Source organism: Siniperca chuatsi, linkage group LG1 (genome assembly GCF_020085105.1).
Source record: "Siniperca chuatsi isolate FFG_IHB_CAS linkage group LG1, ASM2008510v1, whole genome shotgun sequence".
NCBI lineage: Eukaryota > Metazoa > Chordata > Actinopteri > Centrarchiformes > Sinipercidae > Siniperca > Siniperca chuatsi.
In genome coordinates, this window is record NC_058042.1 from 22942694 (window position 1) to 22962356 (window position 19663).

Genomic DNA, 19663 nt, shown 5'->3' on the forward strand with positions numbered 1-19663 from the left:
TAAAGTTGTTATTGACATGTAAATGAAAGTCACCATCTTCTCTCCACTACAATACATGTACTGTGAAGTATGAAGGGTTTTTAATGTAAAAACTTTATATGGGAAAACATATGTGCACTTTAACACTATAGGTAGTTACAAGGAAAACTTTAAAATAGAGCAATTTTAATAACAATACTTTAATAATCAGACCCAAAGTACATATATTAGCATTTTGTGTTTTTTGTTTGTTTGTTTTTTTTGTCCTATACCTGATTTTCATTTTTCCTTTCATGACAAGGAATACCAAATATACTCTTACTTTAACCACATCACTGGATGGTACTGCAATTGAACATCCACGAATGCTACATGTAGCAAGGCTGTCCAAACACTGTCCAAAGCCACAATAAATTCACAGGCACTAACAGACACTTTATACAAAACATGTGCAGCTGTATTATGTAGGAAAACACAAATTAATCATGATTTGGGCAAAAAAGAAGAAATCTAACATCTAAAACTTGATTAGGACAGATAGTGGAACATGGATTACACCCTCAATATTGTATGTTCAAAGTGCAGCAGAAAACAATTAGAGTAAAATGAAATGTGATTGGAATTTAATATTATTTTAAAGGTTTGCATTAAAAGAAAAACATTTTTCCATGAGAATACTTCACCCATAAGAGATATGAATGTTGTAACTGGGAAATATTCATCCACTTTCATCTTCCTTTAAGATGCCCACTTCTCTAATTGCTGCTTTTTGTTTGGCAGTGAAGGCTTTGAATCTGTGCCCAGGAAAATATGTTTTTTATTGGTGCCAAATTGAATTGAAAATTGTTGATGCAATATAAATGCGCTTCACCACGGTATCGGCTCCCTGCCAGTGTTGATGAATGTACTTTGGCTCGGTTTTACAGCAGATACTACGCCTTCAGATGTTTGTTAGCATCCTGGGTTAACTTTTAGTTTTAGCTGTTGTCCTTGAGCTTGACAATTGATTTTAAATGAATTCAGTTATAAAAGCTAATAAAACAAAGGGAATGGATTTAAGGTATGGAGGGGGCAGGATATGTGTATTCAGTTAATCTATTTTAATAATTTTTTATGTTAAAAGTAAATTCTCTTCTCACATATCTGTCTTAGGTACTCATTAAATGTAGCCCTTTTAGTTCAGCAGGTCTTCGAACATTACAGGTTATACTGTAGAGTCCTTAAGCAAGAAAGAAGTAAGAAATCCTGTTATTTGAACAGGTGCTGTAGCTAAACATAATTTCCGATTTCAAGTGAAAATCTTTTACAGAGATCGATATTACATGATATCAGATTATTACCACACCAATCATAGAGGAGTTTGGGAGTCTTGACTGTTTGTAGCTGCGTTTGAAGTGTTTCCATCTTCCTGACGCTCCTTGAAGTGAGTATGTGAGTGGACATCTGTAAGTGAAGTCAGTTGAGAAAGAGAGGCAAAGCAAGCACATTCGTGTGTGTGTGTGTGTGTGTACATGCAAGTGTTTAACACTCCCTCTCGTTCACCTTTCTCCTACTTTTCTTATCTCCCTGTTTCTGCCTGTAATCACCTCCTCTGAGTTATAGCGAATGTGCGGAAGCCTTCCATCACTATTTAATATCTGCTCTTATATAAATGAACCATGTCTATATTAAAAATGTAACTTGCTCACCGGTTACTGTAGCTTCATACTGTATGTGTATTTCTTCTGTGTGAACTTTGTTAGACCCGATTAGGCGTACTCACAGCTGCATACTGTGCACAAACAAACACACATGAATGTTTTTTCCTGCTTCTCTCAGGGTTGGTGAATTATCTCTAATGACCTGTCGCTTGTCATTACAAATGCTGAGTGATCAATATGATTATTTATTTGATCTTAGTTGTAAATAGGAACAGACTTCATATTGCAGCTGATGCAGGGCTGAGAGGGAAGAATAAAAAGCCATGGAACTAAGTTTTCAACTCCATTATTCACTTGTTTGGCTGTGGTCAAGGTCTGTGGCTTTAACATCAAAATTGAATGATAGAGCTCAAACAACACACTTTGCATTCCTCACTTCAGTAACAGCAGTTTGGAATAAAGAACAGAGTATGAGCACTGATAAAACCACTGTGGCTGAAGAGACCTATGAAACTCCAGCTGTCGGTCACAGTAAATTGTCTTTGAGGGTGGATTTTCTTTTCACTGTCTTCTCACGCTGCTCAGAGCTGAACTGGGACAGATGTAGAGCCAACGACTGGGGAGGTGCAAAGATGTCTTTACACAGGGGAACTGATCACAGAGCAGCCATGATCAGAAGCTGCAGGAGGTGACAAGGTCAGGGAGAGATGTGCTATCCTCCTGGCTGGCTGTCTTAAATAAGGAAGGTTTTAAAGGACTTTTTTTTTCCTTTGACATATTTTCAAAGAAACTCAGCAAATTAGTAAATTATAATTCTGTTTTAATGTTTAATTACTGTCATGATCTATTTTCTTCTTTCACTTTACAAACCATGAAAATTCCCACCTTTTTTAAGGATCTGACCACGTCTTTGTATTGGGTCCCACAGGAAAACCTTGACCTTAGTTCCACTGATATAACTTCTGAAACTCTGTCTGAAGAAAAAAGCATTCGTCAGACAAGAGAAACGTTTCTATCTTTTTTTTTTGAAAAAACATTTTTAACACTTTTTTTGCTTCATACTTGAAAAAAATATTTTAAGTATTCAGTCAAATAATACACAAATAACATTTCTGTATCTTGTTTTGAGTAATAGTATACTAAAACAGTTGACCCCAAGAGCTTTATTGTATTGTTTTTATTCGATTCTATTCCTCTTTCTGCCTGTCACACATACACAAAGACGCTAATTATTTGCAACTTTTTGCCCCTTTTTGGCATATGTAGCATTTGGCAGAAATGTTATCACAAGGGTGGGGAGTGGATGGCACTGTAATCCTGCATCTTTCTCAGTGATCCTGATGAAGGACTACAAAGGGCAACGCCTGCTTCTCTTTGACTCTGAAGGACAGTATATTTGAGTGTGTGTATTAAGTACAGGAAAGAAGTTGGACCATTTCTATACCTTACTTTGATCACTATAGTTGTGCACTTCCTCACAGATATGGCTGTACTTCAGAAAATGACTTAACCAGGGCATTGTTGCTAGTACTCCAGAGGGGAGGAGACATTTTAAATTATGGGATGAAGTTACGAATAGGATTCAGGAAAGGTAAGACCAGTGGTGAGGCATGTATCTGTGAGTTCATTTTCAGCAAAGGGCTTTTTAGAATGAAGGAAGGTCAATACAATGCTCTCACAAATGCCTGCTTATGTACATTTAATTTTTAAATATCAGACACACACACACACACACACACACACACTCACACAAGTGTACCAATTCTCCACAGGACTCATTCCATAAAGTGAATATTGAATTACCCGTGATGCTCCAGCAGGAGTGTTTCATAGAAAGAAAATATAGAGCAAGGGTCCAAGAGTATTGAATTAGAGCAGGCGGTGGTCTGTGGTCTGGTGTGGTTGTAATAGCCTCATTATTCATCGGTGTGCTCTGCTTATGCACTCAGCAAAGCCTAAAGGAGTAAAACCAGAACCTATTATACACACATGCACAAACACACATATAGTACAAACTCATACACACATTTCTGTACATATTCAGCCATACATCCCATATATGCATTGCCCAAAATCAACCTTAAACCTGCAATAACTGATTTTGGCTACTTGGGGGCAGCAGAAAGAAGTTGTGAACACTGACATATCATCATCTTTAAGTTGATATGGTGAACTTGTTAGCAAACAGTTGCTTATTTTGTGTTTCTAGCCACCTGGGGACTATAGGTCCCATATCCAGTCTCTCTGTTTTTAGTCTCTACCAACTCATGAGGGAAAATCTGGCTGTTTAGCTGCTAAGTGCTCCACTATGTTCACCAGCCAGTCGCTAACTGTGTGGCAGGTAGTGTACATTGAGTTTTTAAGAGTTATTTCACTGGGCCTGTTGTTTCCCCGTTTCCAGTCTTTATTCTAAGCTAAGCTAACTGGCCGCTGTCTGTAGCAGCCTTATATTTAAGAGACAGCCATGAGAGTGGTGTCGATCTTCTCATCTAACTCTTGGCAATCAAGCAGGTAAGCATATTTCCCAAAATGTCGAACTAATCCTTTAACACTTAATCCAAGTCCAAAGAGAAAGGATTGGCCAGAATCACATCTATTTGCAAAAATGTTATTATTCTGAAGGCTTTAAACTCAAATTGGCTCTCCTAAAGAAGTACAGGAACATGCGTGCACGCGCGCACACACACACACATTGTGTTCCCACAGAATGATATAAGCTGTTTGGGAATACTACTATATGTAGAATTGCATAAAATGTGGACTGTTGGCGGGAATCCTTTGTTTGCCTGTGATCAGGGGAAATAACACAATCATCCCTTTTAGGGTAAAAGTACGCCCAAGCTTTAATTAATCCATTTGTCAGTTGAGTGATCTCTCTGTGTGAAAGTCATAAGCCTCTTGTCTCTGTGACTTTGATATTCACAAGTCTTGTTAATTGCTATAGCAACGCAGGCTGCTGTTACAGTGAGTGTTGGTGGTACGGCTAAAAGAGAATTTAGGCTGAAACAGATGTGGCAAAAAAGTAAAGTGGATGTCACGAGATTTTGAGTCATACAAACAAAAGCTTTGAACCCTTTGCTACTCTTATACTGTCATATATAATCAATCTAAGTTTGTTGTGATGAATGTTGTAATGGCCTTGTTTAAACAGTGATTTCTGTTTTCCAGAATTTCTTTTGACAGGAAACACCTAGAACAGTCGCATTCAGTATGTGCAGGTGGAGAGACCAATACTGAATTAACACAGCAGAGAGCTTTTCCAGTCTAAAAAAAGCGGGTATTTCAGAGCTCATTTTGAGGCTACTGTTATAGGAGAAACTGGTGTCTTTGCCTCCTCTACTCACATTTTTTCCCAGTAGTTGTTAAACATCTGTGCAAAATATTGTCTACAAAGCAGCCATGGCTCTTTTATTCTGAAGGAATGACACCAAAACAAGACAATTGTGTTTTGTTTCAATGAAAAACTTTTGAACTGCCTTTTACTTGCACTGGAAACATCCGGACATACGGCAATGGCATCTACTGTCATTGTCCCGTGAAAACCATGTATCTCCAGAATGTCAACTTTTCATAAAGACTGTAACACTGTCATGATACTTTGGCCTTTGTTGCTCAGAGACAAGAGTCATTTGCAAGATAGCAAGAGGTTAAGGTTTAGGATAAGGATGCTTATCAGGAAAGAAGAAGTCCTTTTAAGAGTTTGAATAAATGTCCAATGTTGTTCTGATGAGGACATCCTTGTTAGAGCAGTACTCAGACTACTGGCTGAATTCAATCCCTTTTGTGCAGGTCGCCTCTTTTTTTTCTGCCGCCATTCATGTTAGAATCAAAAGAAATTGACTTGCACCATGAAAGATATGGCTTGTATTGTCACAGTCAGTGAACTGTGAGTTGCTCTCGAAAAAACCTGATGGTTTTGTCATTGTTTTTCTTGACCTTATTTGGTGTATAGATAGTTGGAGCACAGCAGCTCGGCTAATTAACGCTCCAAAAGGGACTTCATCAGATGCCAAGTGTACTAATAAAAATGAAAGTCATTGGGAAAAAGGCAGGCTCCGCAGGGGGATAGGGAGGGATTTTTGAAGACACGCGTGCATGTGTCTTTGCATGTGCGTTTGTATGTGTGTGAAAAGGACTGAACCCAAAATGCAATTTTCTCAGCTAAGGTATAGAAAGTCTGTCTGGCCACAAATTAAATGAGGAAGACGCAGATGTGTCTGTAGAGAGCTACACAGTGTAGTTAAAGTCAGAGTATCTCTGCTTGTCAGAACATTGATTCAGTTGGTGCTTGCCTGCACAAACGAACAGCAGGCAATTTAAAATAAAATAGGACATTTTTGATGATTTTATTTGTCAAAAGTGTTAAAACAAGATTTTAAAATGCATCTTAGGATTTCAGACAATATCACGTGTTGGTATGCTTTTTTTTGTGCAATATCAGTATATTCACATTGCAATCTACTTACTTGCATATTGATGCAAAGAATCTAAATGAATATCAAAAGGAAATGATCATACAGAATTTGGCACAGTGGATCATATAAATGCAGATAGGTGCTATTTTAGCTATTGAGGCAGTAGGTGTCATCACTTTGCATTTGAATTCTACCTTGACCAATTTGAATGGCTACGAAAGGCAGGCAGCTAATGGACAAGTTTGTTGTAGCTCCAAGCAGTGCTCAGAAGTGCATTTTATCCCAAAAGTAATGACCGTTCATTGAGAGACAATGACCTCAGTGATGGCTGCGTTTTCCAGATGAGTTGGGAGAGAAACCGAGCTAGAGAATGATCTGATAATGGGAGAGCGAGGAAAGAGAGACCCAGAGAAACTGAAACAGAGAGAGGGAGTGAGAGAATGTGGAGGTGTAATAACTCTATAGACTATGGCTCAGTGCCTGTAAGGATTCATGGCAAACTAGAAAATATATGCTTGAGTAAGTAGATTGTGTGTGCGTGCGCTCTCTTTTGCGTGGGAATATTTAACAATTTCATGGCGTGTTAAGCATGTGTTGTGAGTAAGTGTGTTTAAAAAGTAGAGCAGTGACAGTGGTGCCTGTGCTTGGTGCTGCATTCTCTGCCTTTCAGTTCAACTAACCACACCTCATTTTGCTTATGATTAAACTGCAATCGTATTTAACAAAAAACAGCCCAAAGTCCTGTGTGTCCAGGATGAATCTAGTGTGAATCTTTTCTAAAAAGTGTCGTCTCTGCTGATGCAGTTCTTTGCTGAGCTCTGTCCACCCTACATGCAAGCAAGCAAGGATCCAGCATTTCGTCGGTCAAAAAGCAAACTTATCCTTCAAGTTTGTAAATTAGCTACTATTCTTTAAAATGTATTTTTGTGCCATTTGAATTAGTAATGAATATCTCACTTTTTTCAGCAAAACTGCTCATGTAAACACAGCTATTTCAAAATCCGCTATATCGAACCTTCAAAAAAAAGCCTCCCTCCTTCTGTCTTACTCCATCCTCACTCCTCTTTCTCCTCCTCCTTTCTTTCCTCATCTACCTCTCTTTTCTCCATCTTCGCCATATCTCTTCATCTCTACCATCTTTCTGCTTTCTCTCCTTCTGCTTCCGCACACCTTCTCATTCTCTCCATATCCTTTTTGCTCCCTCTCTGCCTCTTTCATGATTCCCTCACGTCTTCTTCTCTTACAGAATCCCACCCCTCTCTCCGAAAGCAGTCTCCTTCTCACCCTCTTTTGCTCCATCTCCTCCATTCTTTTCTCATTCTTAGCTTTTTGTACCTGTTGTATTCACTACTAGCCACCAGTAATGCATATTGATTGTCTTCCGCGCTCTTGTCTCACGCAGCATGTGCAGTGTGTGAGAGTAAATCTTCTCCCTCCCTTGGCTTACATACAGCCTCGTCTACTGTCGCGGGCAACACAAGCACCTATTATTTACTGTGTGATTTATTTGTGAATTAAGTCTTTTAACTTTTTGCTTACATCCATTTCCCAGGGAGGGGTGGATGGCAGGGCTGATTAATCGTGGGTTACCGTGCCCAGCTGAGGCACCGTCCTACATAAACACACAGGCTCCTTCGAGACATTTACATAGAAACACTCTCACACGAGTATGCATGCACATGGCTATATTACCTACAGGACACACACAGACATACACAATGTGAACACAAAAACACATTCACTGGAAGGACAGTGCCACTATTGCTTCAACCTTTTTGCAGGAGCGCAGACGTCTCTCACATGGACTGACATATCTGAATGTTAAATCTTACATGCAACTCACTCCTCTACTGAGACCATTGTGTGTGTGTGTCTATTTGTTTGCATTTACAGTATGTATATACCAAGGTTGTGTTTTCATAGGAATATTGTATCTCCATATATCTGTACTGTATCTGTGAATCTGAAAAGCAAAATGTTGAATGATGTACAGTATGTTAATATGCACTAATGAGGTTAGCCCTGATAAAGGAACATCATACTGCATATCACTGTGTTAATACTTACTTAGAGCCCAGAAAAGCAACTACATCATCTCAGTGTACAACCACAGTATGCATATCCCACTGGGCTAAACCTTGTTGTTGCAGGCCAGGTGGAGCCAGGGGAACGACGCCCATGTTCATTCATCATGGGCTGCATGTGATGAGTGAGCAAGTTCTGTTTGAAAGAATGGGCACCAAACAGCAGTCTCCTATGTTAAAGTCTGATATTTTGTTAACATCACTCTACTTCCTTCTGTGCTCCTGAAGCTAGAGGGCTTTGTCACTCGAACGTAAACATATGTGGCTTTGAGGCACTTGCTGAAACGGCTGATGCTGTCTTTCGGGAGGACATTCTCAGAGATCCCCAGTGAGCAATAGATCAAACTGTGGTTGTTTTGGGCAACTTCCAGGTGTGCATGTGTATAAACTGTGTGGGTGTGTGTGTGTTGGGTTCTTTTGTAGAAAAAAGCATTTCTCTGAGTGTGACTATCGTTGATAAATAAATAAAGGTTAAGAAAAATACATCTCGTGCACACCATCAGTGTAAGTTGTGTTGCTATACCTTACATAAACCTGACACTGACAATAAATCTCCTGAACTGTTGCTGAGAAGTTCACTTTCCCTCTAGTGGGTTTAATATTTTTTAACATTCATCTGATACAGAACTTTATAAGCATAAAATGCTTTAAATGGGTGCTTCACTCAAGTAGCCATCCAGAACTTGACAGTCCAGCACCACAGCTAACACCAGGTAACACAAGATAGACAAAATTAGCCTCATTGTATCTGTCTTGTTTTATTGTGTTATTTTTTTACATCCTATGTAAGAGATACACACACACACACACACACACACACACACACACACACACACACACACACACAAAGGACTTCACCCTGGAGCTCTAATACATATGCATAAATACATCAAGTGTGAATGCAAGCTATCACACAAACATACACAAAGCCTTCTCAAGGGACTCTATTCTTAAGTACATATAATGCAACAGTAAATAAACACAAAAGAATGTGCACACACACATTAACACAGAGACACGCACACACTTACTCACAGGTAGTCTGGATGGGCTCTAACTCTGAGTGCAGGTGAACTCAACTTTCCTCCTTGAGGTTCCCTTTGGAATTTCATTACCTGTGCTTGGTGCTTATTGATCCTGTTATATACACTAGGCCAAGCAGCTGCTAAATTATTCAGTCTGGTTAAATAGGGCTGTTCCATTATTCAGAAGTGTGGCACAGTGTAATTAATATTGTAGAGATATGTGACAGGCCGGGTGGCATTTCACTCAGTGACAGCGCATGGCTCACTCTCTACTTTCGTTTTCTCTACTCTTCCCTTGTCTGTGTCATCGTCTTTTCCTCTTGTCTGTACTCTTTCTCATTTTCCCTTTTGTTTCTTTTTTTGAAGATTTTCTTCCTCTTCACTTTCTGTGCTTTTTATTTATCTTTCCTCTTTGTGCTCCTTTTCTTTCTTGACTTTCTAATTTACTTTTCTTTCTCTTCGCCTCTCATGTTTCTCTTTCAGCATCTTCCTCTCTGTTGCTTTATCTCAATCTCTTCCGCCTCCTCCACTCTTCCACACTTCTAATGGTTGAGTTGAAAAGTTGGTTACGAGACTCAAACAGCATCTGGGGATTTTCTCAACCTGTTGTTGCTGTTGGTGTGTATCTGCATGCATGCGTACACATTATGGAGTCTCTTTTTGTGACATATATTTCTCCGTCCACAATAACCCATATTGTGCTGCAGTTCTTAAGATGTGCCAGAATATTCAGTTTGACAGAATATCCAGAACATTTAATCCTCGGCATTGCTGGCATTGCTGTACATACAATATATGAGAAAAGCAGAAGAAAGGCTTTGTTGCTACTGTATCTCGTACTCATGACAGTGTCCTTGAGCAAGATCTTGCTGTATGATTGCATCCTTTTGAACAATGTGTATAGTAACGGACATTATAGAAATCCCCCATCCTACTTCTATCCTCAATCTGTCCTTCATTACTACTGCAGAGAAGTACTGCATTACTAGTGCAATGAAATACTGCATTACAGCTGCCTGCTCATTCTCAACAGAATTGTAGAACTGATATAGATATTCAATATTTGTACAAAAAGGCTCACTGATGACAGCATGAAAACAATAAAAACAGCACTTGAATTTTTCCATTTACTTTTTCTTGCACTTTTGTAAATTGAGACTTGCTCACACCTAGACGTTATTTCCTATAACTAATCAGGATAATATTGATAAATAGATCCCATTTCTCTATCAATCTTTATGATGTGCTGAATGAAATTATTCCAGACAACGTTTAGATAATTTTTCTTTTTATGAGGAATGGTCACACCAGAATATGGCACAGCAAAATTCAGCCATGCGTCTTCACAACATTTGGTTCAAAAAGCTTGGTAATGTAGTACTCGCTGGGCTATTGGTTGACTTGTAGCTGGCAAGCTAACTGCTAACATTCAAGCCAATAGTTTTCAGTCACAATACATCATCCCTAGTTTCTCTGGGCTGTTTGCTCTTTCCTGGCAATTTGTTCACAGGATTTTACATAATTTCAGTCTATAAAGAGTTTTATTAAAGAAGGGAAAAAATACACTCCCTGAGCTAATGAGTTTACTACCTGTCAGCTAGCAAGCTCATTAGCCCAGTTGCTAATGGCACAATAAGTTCACACAGTTTATTCAAAAGATGTATTTCACCCACTGAAATTTGTCTGGAAACCATTCTTCTCTTTTTTTTTAGCAGTTTACACTCTGACAGAGGAGGTTAAATAAAAGTAAATGGTGCAACACAGCTAATAAGTTATGATAGCATCCTCCAGTTTGGACTTTTTAGCTCTCTGGTTCCTCAAAGGTCAGCACTGTCAAGATGGCTTGCTGTGCAGGGCTTTAGTGAGATTGTAGATTGGGAACAAGGGGGTACAGGTGTGCGTATTGTGGAGTACTATCCCATGTGTGTGTAATGTCACCAAGCACACGCACATACTGTCTCTCACAGCTCTGAGTTTTATCAAGAAGACTCCTTGGCCTTGTCCTCCTCTTCTTCATGCAGCCAATTAGGAGCCATCTCCTCCTTGTTCTCATCAACGCTCCTCCTCCACTCTTGTCAAAGTTCTTCGACAAAGCAGGGGAGAGGAGACTTCAAAAGACTGTTGTCTTGTTTTTTTCCCCTCACTTCTCTCTTTCTGAAGCCCAGAGTGAAACTACAGAGGTGCCTGGATGACAACACAGAGAGCTCAAAGGGCCTGATGCTTTGTGTGTGTGTGTGTGTGTGTGTGTGTGTGTGTGTGCAAAAAAAATGAACTAGTTAATGCTGTTTGTGTGTTTATATGTTGAGTATCTGTATGTAATTGTATGTGAGAGACATGTATACCCAAACACACACACAAAATTACTAAATGCTCTCTGTCTAATTGTTCATGGTATGTGGCATGCATAAGACACTCAAGCTGACTTTCTCTACATAGGCTGATTTACATTCATTGTTTCTCATGTTTGTTACACCACAGACTGAAAATTTGTTCTGTTAAATGTGTTGATTAAACAGTTTTGAGCTGAAAGTACAACATTATTCTCCCATGACCAATTTCACACTATTTTTAAATTCATTACTACCCACTTTAATTACCCAGCGTGGCACTCAGTGTCATATTTTCCCTTCAGAGAAGCATTCTCTGTTCCTCACTTCATATTTGAAGAGTTATTAAGAACACGATGTCATGATTGCCTTCATGAATCTTTCATGAGAGCGTGGTTTTAGCTAATGAAAGTTGTAATCATGCAATAAATTATCAATTTGACTTGAGGTAATACATAATATTGGGTGTTGTGGCAGTGGGGTTTAGCCACATGTGTGAACACACTCTATTTGTGTTTTTTCTGTCTTTGTCTCGTTATTCTTCTGCTTCTTTCTTTTTACTTCATACCATTTGTCCTTTCAGTGCCTCTCTTGTTATCACTCCCTCTTTTTTCTCTCTTCGTTATTGTCTTACTATCCACCCTCCTCAGGGGTTTTGAGTCTGACTGTTCTCAGCTGCTAGTTAATATTTAATCTACTGTTAAATAACACATTGTTGATGAGTCATTGTCTGTCTTTCAAACGCATTCAGTCACAGAGTGTATTTGTTTATTGTGGCTTACATTGCAAATCTGGGAAATATTGTCTCTCATCCTGTAAAAAATGCCTCGGAAAAACATGTCAGCAGCCCTTTCAAGCCATCGGGACCCTCCAGGCACATTTCCCCACCCTGGCTGGGCTCATCAACCATAGTTTCAAAAAATACACTAAAACACTATTACTGCTGCAATATTTGGTGCTTTGCTTCTCTTACTTTGTTCATAATTGACACAATGTTCTGGAAAAAGCCAAAGATGTGATTGTTGCGTTGAAGTAAATACTTGTGTCCGTGTGGAGAACGTTATTCCAAAGTTAGAGAGTTAGAGAGAAAGAATGCACAAACATGTTGTCAAAGAGACGGATCGTCGACATCACACAGTCAATTAAGAACCACAGATGTCCATTTTTACTTTGTCTTTAAACTGGCTGCATATGTTGACTATAAGCCCTGTTTGGAAGTGATGCCCCGTTCTTGCAATGAAATTCGGGGCTTATCGTTCATTCTTGTTAGCTAAGTCTGTATCTGATGCATCCTCAGTTGGAAAATAATCCATTGGGATTTTTATCCGGCCTCTGTTTTCTTCTTTGTAAGATTTCAGTTTGGCTGACATATATTACATCAAATATGTCATGGGGGACAAAAGCATTATCATATATAAAGAGATCTAATACACCAACAGCAGACAGACTGACTGACATGAATACCCTCCAAGACTGTGAGACTTTCAGTACAGGTCTTTATTCTGTTCAGGTTCTTTTCTCTGTTGCATGATCTTTAAACTCACTGAAGTCATTTTGAGGTATCTCTCTAGACTTTTTCCAAGTTTAACACATCAGAAAAATCTGAACATCCTGAATCGGGGGATTGTTCTGTTTCCCTGCTTTTAGTTCAACAGTTCTGCTCTGGAAATGTTCAGCGCATAATTTATGGAGACCTTATGTAATTAATGATCACCCCCAACTGTGTCAAACACATGAGCTAATGCTATTCATTGAAATTATCAGTCTAAAGATTTTAAAAATGTTCACTTCCTAACTGATTAAAACCTGAACTTCAAGTTTGAAATATAATTATGATTATTATGATTATCGCAAACAGAAAGGGTATAAATAGAGAGTATAGAGTTTTATTTATTCCACTCACAGGTTTTAAGTTTCATACTTTAATGGATTTATTGTGGAACTTTATAGTCACGATCTCTGTTGCAGCATAGGAAAAGTTCTGAATATTATTTGACTGTAAGCATGTGTGTATTGCTGGCTTCCAACATGATTGACAGCTGGTTGATCTTGCTAGCTGAGTGGCCCTACATTATGTCAATTATGCAGAAGTACGTACTTTCATTAAAGCCCATCTACAGCTAATGAAAGGCTCTTTCAGATATTCAAAGCCAATAGATATGAAAAAGTTGTAAAGTCCAGTAAAACGGGATGCTGGTTAGCTTGTTTAGCCCAGAAGGTGGCTGATCATAGGTTGCTAGGTTGTTACAGGTAGGTATTAAAAGGTAAATAAGGCAGAGTGATAAATACAGAGATGTGGTGGAATTCAATATCGGGAGATATTTGCGTATATTAGGATGCCTGTCAACCAGTCACAATGTGAGGTTGAAACTCACTGTAATGTTGCTTATTCTTGGTCTCTTTAATAGAATCCTATTACCATTGCTGATGTGACAACTCAGTTTCCCCAACCAGGTTGATGTATAATAATAATAATAATTAATAATAATAAACTCCTGATTCGAAATACAGTTTATGTTAACTGGAAACGATCCGGAAGTGTGAGTGTGAGTGTAAATGTGTTTGTCTGTATGTGTGATAGATGACCTGTCTTGCGTTAACCCTGCCTCTTGCCCAGTGCATGCTGGAATAGGCTCCAGCCCCTGGTAACTCTAAACAGGATAAGCAGTTCAGAAAACGGAAGGATGGGTTTTAACATTGCTTCTGTAGTAGCATATTCCATATCTTTTTTCTCAACAAACATAACATTTCAAGTAAAAAAAAAAAAAATCTTACTCCAGATTAACCCGCAGACCCCGTTTTTTTTTTTCATTGACCCATCTTTGGCTTTGAAGCCAAACAGCTGCATGAAGGTTATCCTTGGTCAGCTGTCCCTGTCAGGTTTTAGCGCACAGCTCGCTGCTCCAATTTTATCTAAGGGCTCATCCAGGGCAGGCCTGTAGCTGATAATCCATCATAGCTGATGGTACTGGGTGTTATACACACACACACACACACACACACACACACACACACACACACACACACACACACACACACACTTTGAGTTTCACTTTTTAGCAATTCAGTTTTTCCCTGAAAACTGATAGTGAATAGGGTACTGTATAGTAGACTGCCTGCACACATTAATAAGACTAAGACTCTCAATAAGTCTCTGACCGACCACTTTAGCTTCCAGTCCAGACAGAGCTTCAGTACTGGGAGGACACCAAAACCTGTATATATATATATATATATATATATATATATATAGATTACACATAAACTCTATTACTTTGCATTCATTTGTGTAAACATTACTTTTTTCTCTCTTTCTTCTTCAACATGTTGGCGACAGATGGTGCCCTGCGCTTTACACCTAGGAAGGAAACATAAAAAGAAATACTGAAGAAGTAGGATTTTCTGTAAACATGACTAACATCAAATGAGATAAACCTCTCATAAAAGTATATGTTTCTTGGAATACCTTGCTTTTTGCTGGGTGTGTCAGCGGAGTCTGTGGATCTCTTGGCATAAGCTAACTTCATCCTCTGGATGTTCTTCTTGCTGATCACTTCATGCTGTGCAATAGGATGCGGGTAGTCTTTACCTACAATGCATCCTGCTGCCTGTTGGATTCTGAGTGGAGCTTTCCAAGGCTCATAGATATACGTGGCTGGAAACTTCCTTAGAAGAGGAAGGTACTTTCTATAAAGTAGAAGAAAAATTATTTCATATAACATATATATTATTTGTGCCAACCTGAGCTTGTTGGAGTTATGAACTTACTTGATGTAGTCTCCATTCTTGTCTGTCTTCTTGCCAAATGCGACAGGGGAGTAGACCCTGAAGAATTGGTGGAAGAAGGCACTTGCTGAGAGCCACTGTCAGTTTCCAGCATTCAGAGCCCAGTCGCCATCTAATAAAAGCTCCTCAAACACCTTCAGGAGCAGTGGACAAGATGTTAAGAGTACTCCACCGCATTAGCAATTCTCTCCTATAACACTGTTGGACTCACGATGGACAGTTTAAAAAAATAGATCAAATTCGATGCAGCAGAACCAGAGATATTGTCGGTTGTATCCCATGCATTCTTTTTCCTCATCAAATCCTGGCGCCTACATTACCCACAATGCAACCCGAGTGCCAACAGTTCAGTCAGAGATTCAAGTGTATTATGCTAGTTGCCGCTAATGTAGCCTTGAGGCGCTAGCCTCAAACAGAGATGAGGAGCGGGCGACAGAGGTTTGGTAAGCTTACTAACTTCTAACTCCTCACCCCCAGAATTTTTTTCATTTTCACACTTGTAGACTTTGATATCTAAAATTGGTGGAGTTCCCCTTTAAATTAGGCTGGAAAAAGACCTTTAATAAAATCCTGTAGATGTTATCCAAATTCTGCTTTGTTGTAGTATGTTGCAATGCCAAACAGCTATATATCAAATCTAAAAAAGGTACTCATTAAAAGGTTAGTCTGGTTAGTTTGAATTATTGTTCTGATTAGAAGCCATTTGATCCAGACTTTAACATAGTGAGGTGTTATTTTATTTACCACATACTGTAAACTGCGTGTGAACTCCGTGGCCCTGGATGGGTTTTGTTCTTGTTCTTTGGTAAAGACGACTTAATCAACGGTACTTGCAATAAAGTCAAGCTCATTTACACACCTTCTGCCCTTCTTCCCAGCTGATCCATATTTATAAATGAAAATCATGGAAATTGTCAGGGGTTCCTAAACTTTTGCATACAACTGTATGTCTAATATGTGCACCTGTATGCAAGTGCTCTTCTTACATGTGTGTTCAGCAAGAATTCAAACCAATCTTCTCCTCTTATTCATCAACCAGAATACAAATTCCAAAGTGCAGCAAATGGAATTAAAACTCTCTCTTTCACATCACCTAAGAAGTCTCTCACTTGCAGTTATCTTTTAAACCTTGCCTCTCCTCCTTCCCCTCCCTCTCCAGCTCTCTAATTCTCTCCCTTCACAAACTCTGGACATCGTGCAAAATAAGTGGGATGACTATTTCTCAGAAGGGTTATGTTTGTTGTGTATTATAAACCACTTGACCATGTGGTGATTTCTATAACAGTTGTGCTTAGAAAACGTTGAAGCTTGTATGAAGGACAGAGGTTTCGTAAGCGTATTATCAAGCTGAGTTGTTTTCCAGATGAAACAGATTCACAAAACAGTTGTTAACATGCACTGTCTCTTCTTTTTTTCTTCCCTTCACCTCTCCTGCACACACACCTTCAGTAACTGTAATTATCACGGCTTGTCTTTGCAAAATGCACCAGATGTTAGCCCCCGTACACTTTAACAGTCTTCCACAGTCTTCTTACTGTGAATAATGAAACGTTTGCAGTTTTGCAGGGAGGGGAAACAGTGTTACATTACACTCTTATCATGTCTAAAAATGTAAATACTCTTCTTAAAATAACTCAGTTTACCTTGTAAGTATCGTAAACACCAGATAAAAAATCAGATTGCTGTTATGCCGTGCATTATCTCAAATTGTAGTTCCTGTAGGTTTATTTTTTGATGTATTTAAGTTATTGATCATGCAAACCTCAAAGGTCAGATATTGTATTTTTTTTAAATGAGGATAATCCATCAATGCTTCACATATAGTTTTTAGTGGTCCCACTTGGTTTCTCTGCTGAGTGAGTTCTGTAAATATTTGACATGTTAGACAGTGCTCTCCACCACCGTCATCAAAACACCAAATGAGGGAATGTCTTTTGCAAGATTGTCACTCATCCCTTGGAGAATCCATGCCAAAGAGCACTGAAGCTGAAGCACCTTTTACCAATCAGCATTGGTGATGTAATGCTATTCTTTCTTTTCTTTTATTCCATTCTGTTCTATTTTGATCCTATTTATTGTACTGTACTTGCATTTTTCTGTGGCATTGAGGGCAACAAACCAAGAATGTCATCAATCAGCACTACCCATTTCTCTCTCATATGGCAATAAAGCTGTCTGGAGTCTTGACTTGAGCAATAAATAAAACAGCCCATTATCATTACCTTTTCAGAAAGATGAAAAAAACAACGCAATTACATATTGTGGAACAAAAATCCCAGATGTGGAGCTTGACTTTGTCTCCCTGTCATACCATTTTATATTATTGTCTTACCTCTGAGATCATGATAATCGACCATTGTAATGCTCAAGTATTAGCATGGAATGACAATGACAATGAGACTTTTACTTGATTATTTTTGGTGTTCACAGCAGTTAACTGGGCCATCCACCAATACCTTTTTGTATTAATTAATATATTTCTTTAAAATAACAGAACTGTATGAAGCAACCACAAAAACAACGATAACTCCATCTGTCTCTTTGTATCCATCCATCGATCCATCCACTCACAGATCTCTCTATCCATCTTGATGAACATGACAAACTGATCCCAGACATTCTCTTTGTTGTTGAGACCCTTTATTGTGAGCCAGCACTTCATTAAATCCTGATAGCAGCTGAAAAAGGCCTGCGTGAAATGAAGTATGACAAATTAATGAAGTATTATTTATCAACTGGTAAAATGGATCCAGTGGTTCGGTGTGAGACTAATATCAATATCTAAAGTCTTGCTGTTTTGACAGGGAGTTCCATTTAAGTTTTTAGTTGGTAATTGCTGCCTTTCATGCTTTTTCTCTCCATCTCTCACTCTCTGTGGTGTCACCATTTAGTCTGTATCTCTACCTGGTTTTAATGCTGTATCCTTTTCACTTTTGCCTTTCTTCCTCTGTCTGCCTCAGCATTTCTGTCTGTGACTTTTAGTCTGTCTGTCTTCCTTTTCTCTGTCAGTTTTAATTTTCCAATTTCAGTCACTTCATTGGCATGACCGTTAAAACGGATAGAGTACATAACATCTTGCCTCTTTTCCACATCTTGTCTCCACTCTACTTGTGAGGATCTTTTCCTCCACACACACACACACACACACACACACACACACACACACACACACACACACACACACACTTGCCTACCTCCTTACCTTCGGCTCTTCCTCTGACCTTTTATTCAAGCATTTCTTCTCGCTCTCCTCTTTATCGACATCCTTTCTTAGTACCTCCTTCCTTCCTACCACTTCACCTGGACTGACTGGTATGCATTGTCAGCTGCTCTGCGCGCACACACACACACACACAAGAATTCTTTCTTTTGTTCATATGCACCGCCACTATGTGTCAAGTCAAGTGTGCCTCTTGTTATCTGGTGCTGTGTGTTTGTGTGCGCCATCGAAGTGAGTTGGAGCATTATGGATGAATAGAATAAGGTCAGGTTGACAGTCAGGCAGACAGATGATGTGGGGCACATGACCTCCATGCCACACTGCCTTGCCTTCACTACTTCTCTCTTTCTGTCATTTGAGTGTTTTGTTCTCTGCCTTTTGACTTTCTGTTATCTCTCTTCTCCTCTCCTCTCCATCACAGTATAATCACAAAACTAGAAAGGAGAGAGCCTTGTCTCTGCACATCATGCCCACCCTGCTCCAGAAAGCTACATCAACTAGAATAATTATATATTATACCTAAGGTGGTTTGTGTGGCATATGCCACACAAACATAGAAATAAACAACACACACACACACACACACACACACACACACACACACACACACACACTCAATGAAAGAAGCAAAAAACCTTTGCTGCAAATTCTAAGCCTCACCAGCTGTTACTGGCCTCTACCTTGCTCTCTTTTCGCTGCTCTTATTGTATTTTATTGTCTTTACAGATGCTTTTGTTGCTTTGAGAGACCCAGATGTTGGTGAGAATGATAATGTAGTGTGTAGCACAAATCTCAAACATCACTTACACAAGTTTTCTACATGAAGGCTTGACTTGTGAATCAGCAGTGCCTCTGTCTCATCTCTTGTTCCCCTCCTGTCCTCTAAGATTCATTCCTTTCTTAATGATATTAAACACAGTGGAGAGTGAATGAAGTGTAACAGGACAGTAGGTATAGAGAGGGTAGATAACCTGTGACAGTCAAGAGATGAGTTTAAACATTAGATAGCAGGGGTTCTTAGTTTTCCCACCAGGGTGCCCCATTAAGCTCAGTCTCAGACTATTAAAATAATTGAGTGAGGATAACTTCTGAAAATCCCCAGGAGGGGGCTTGTGGTTGAAGGCGAGAAATGTCTGTGTGTCCGTAAGACAGATTTGAGACATTTAAGTAACATTGCTGGTGCAGCA

At 39.1% G+C, this 19663-nt stretch overlaps 1 protein-coding gene and 1 long non-coding RNA gene across 5 annotated transcripts in view; one reads left to right on the forward strand and one right to left on the reverse strand.

Moving 5' to 3' along the window:
• LOC122873566 (MAM domain-containing glycosylphosphatidylinositol anchor protein 1) overlaps positions 1 to 19663 on the forward strand; it is a 187492-nt gene that overhangs the window by 16576 nt on the left and 151253 nt on the right. The gene's annotated exons all lie outside the window — the stretch shown is intronic.
• LOC122873580 lies at positions 14586 to 15355 on the reverse strand. Its single transcript, XR_006377473.1, has 3 exons — positions 15239 to 15355; positions 14937 to 15157; positions 14586 to 14828 (listed from the first exon to the last, which is right to left on the reverse strand). It is a non-coding gene; the product is annotated as an uncharacterized LOC122873580 (long non-coding RNA).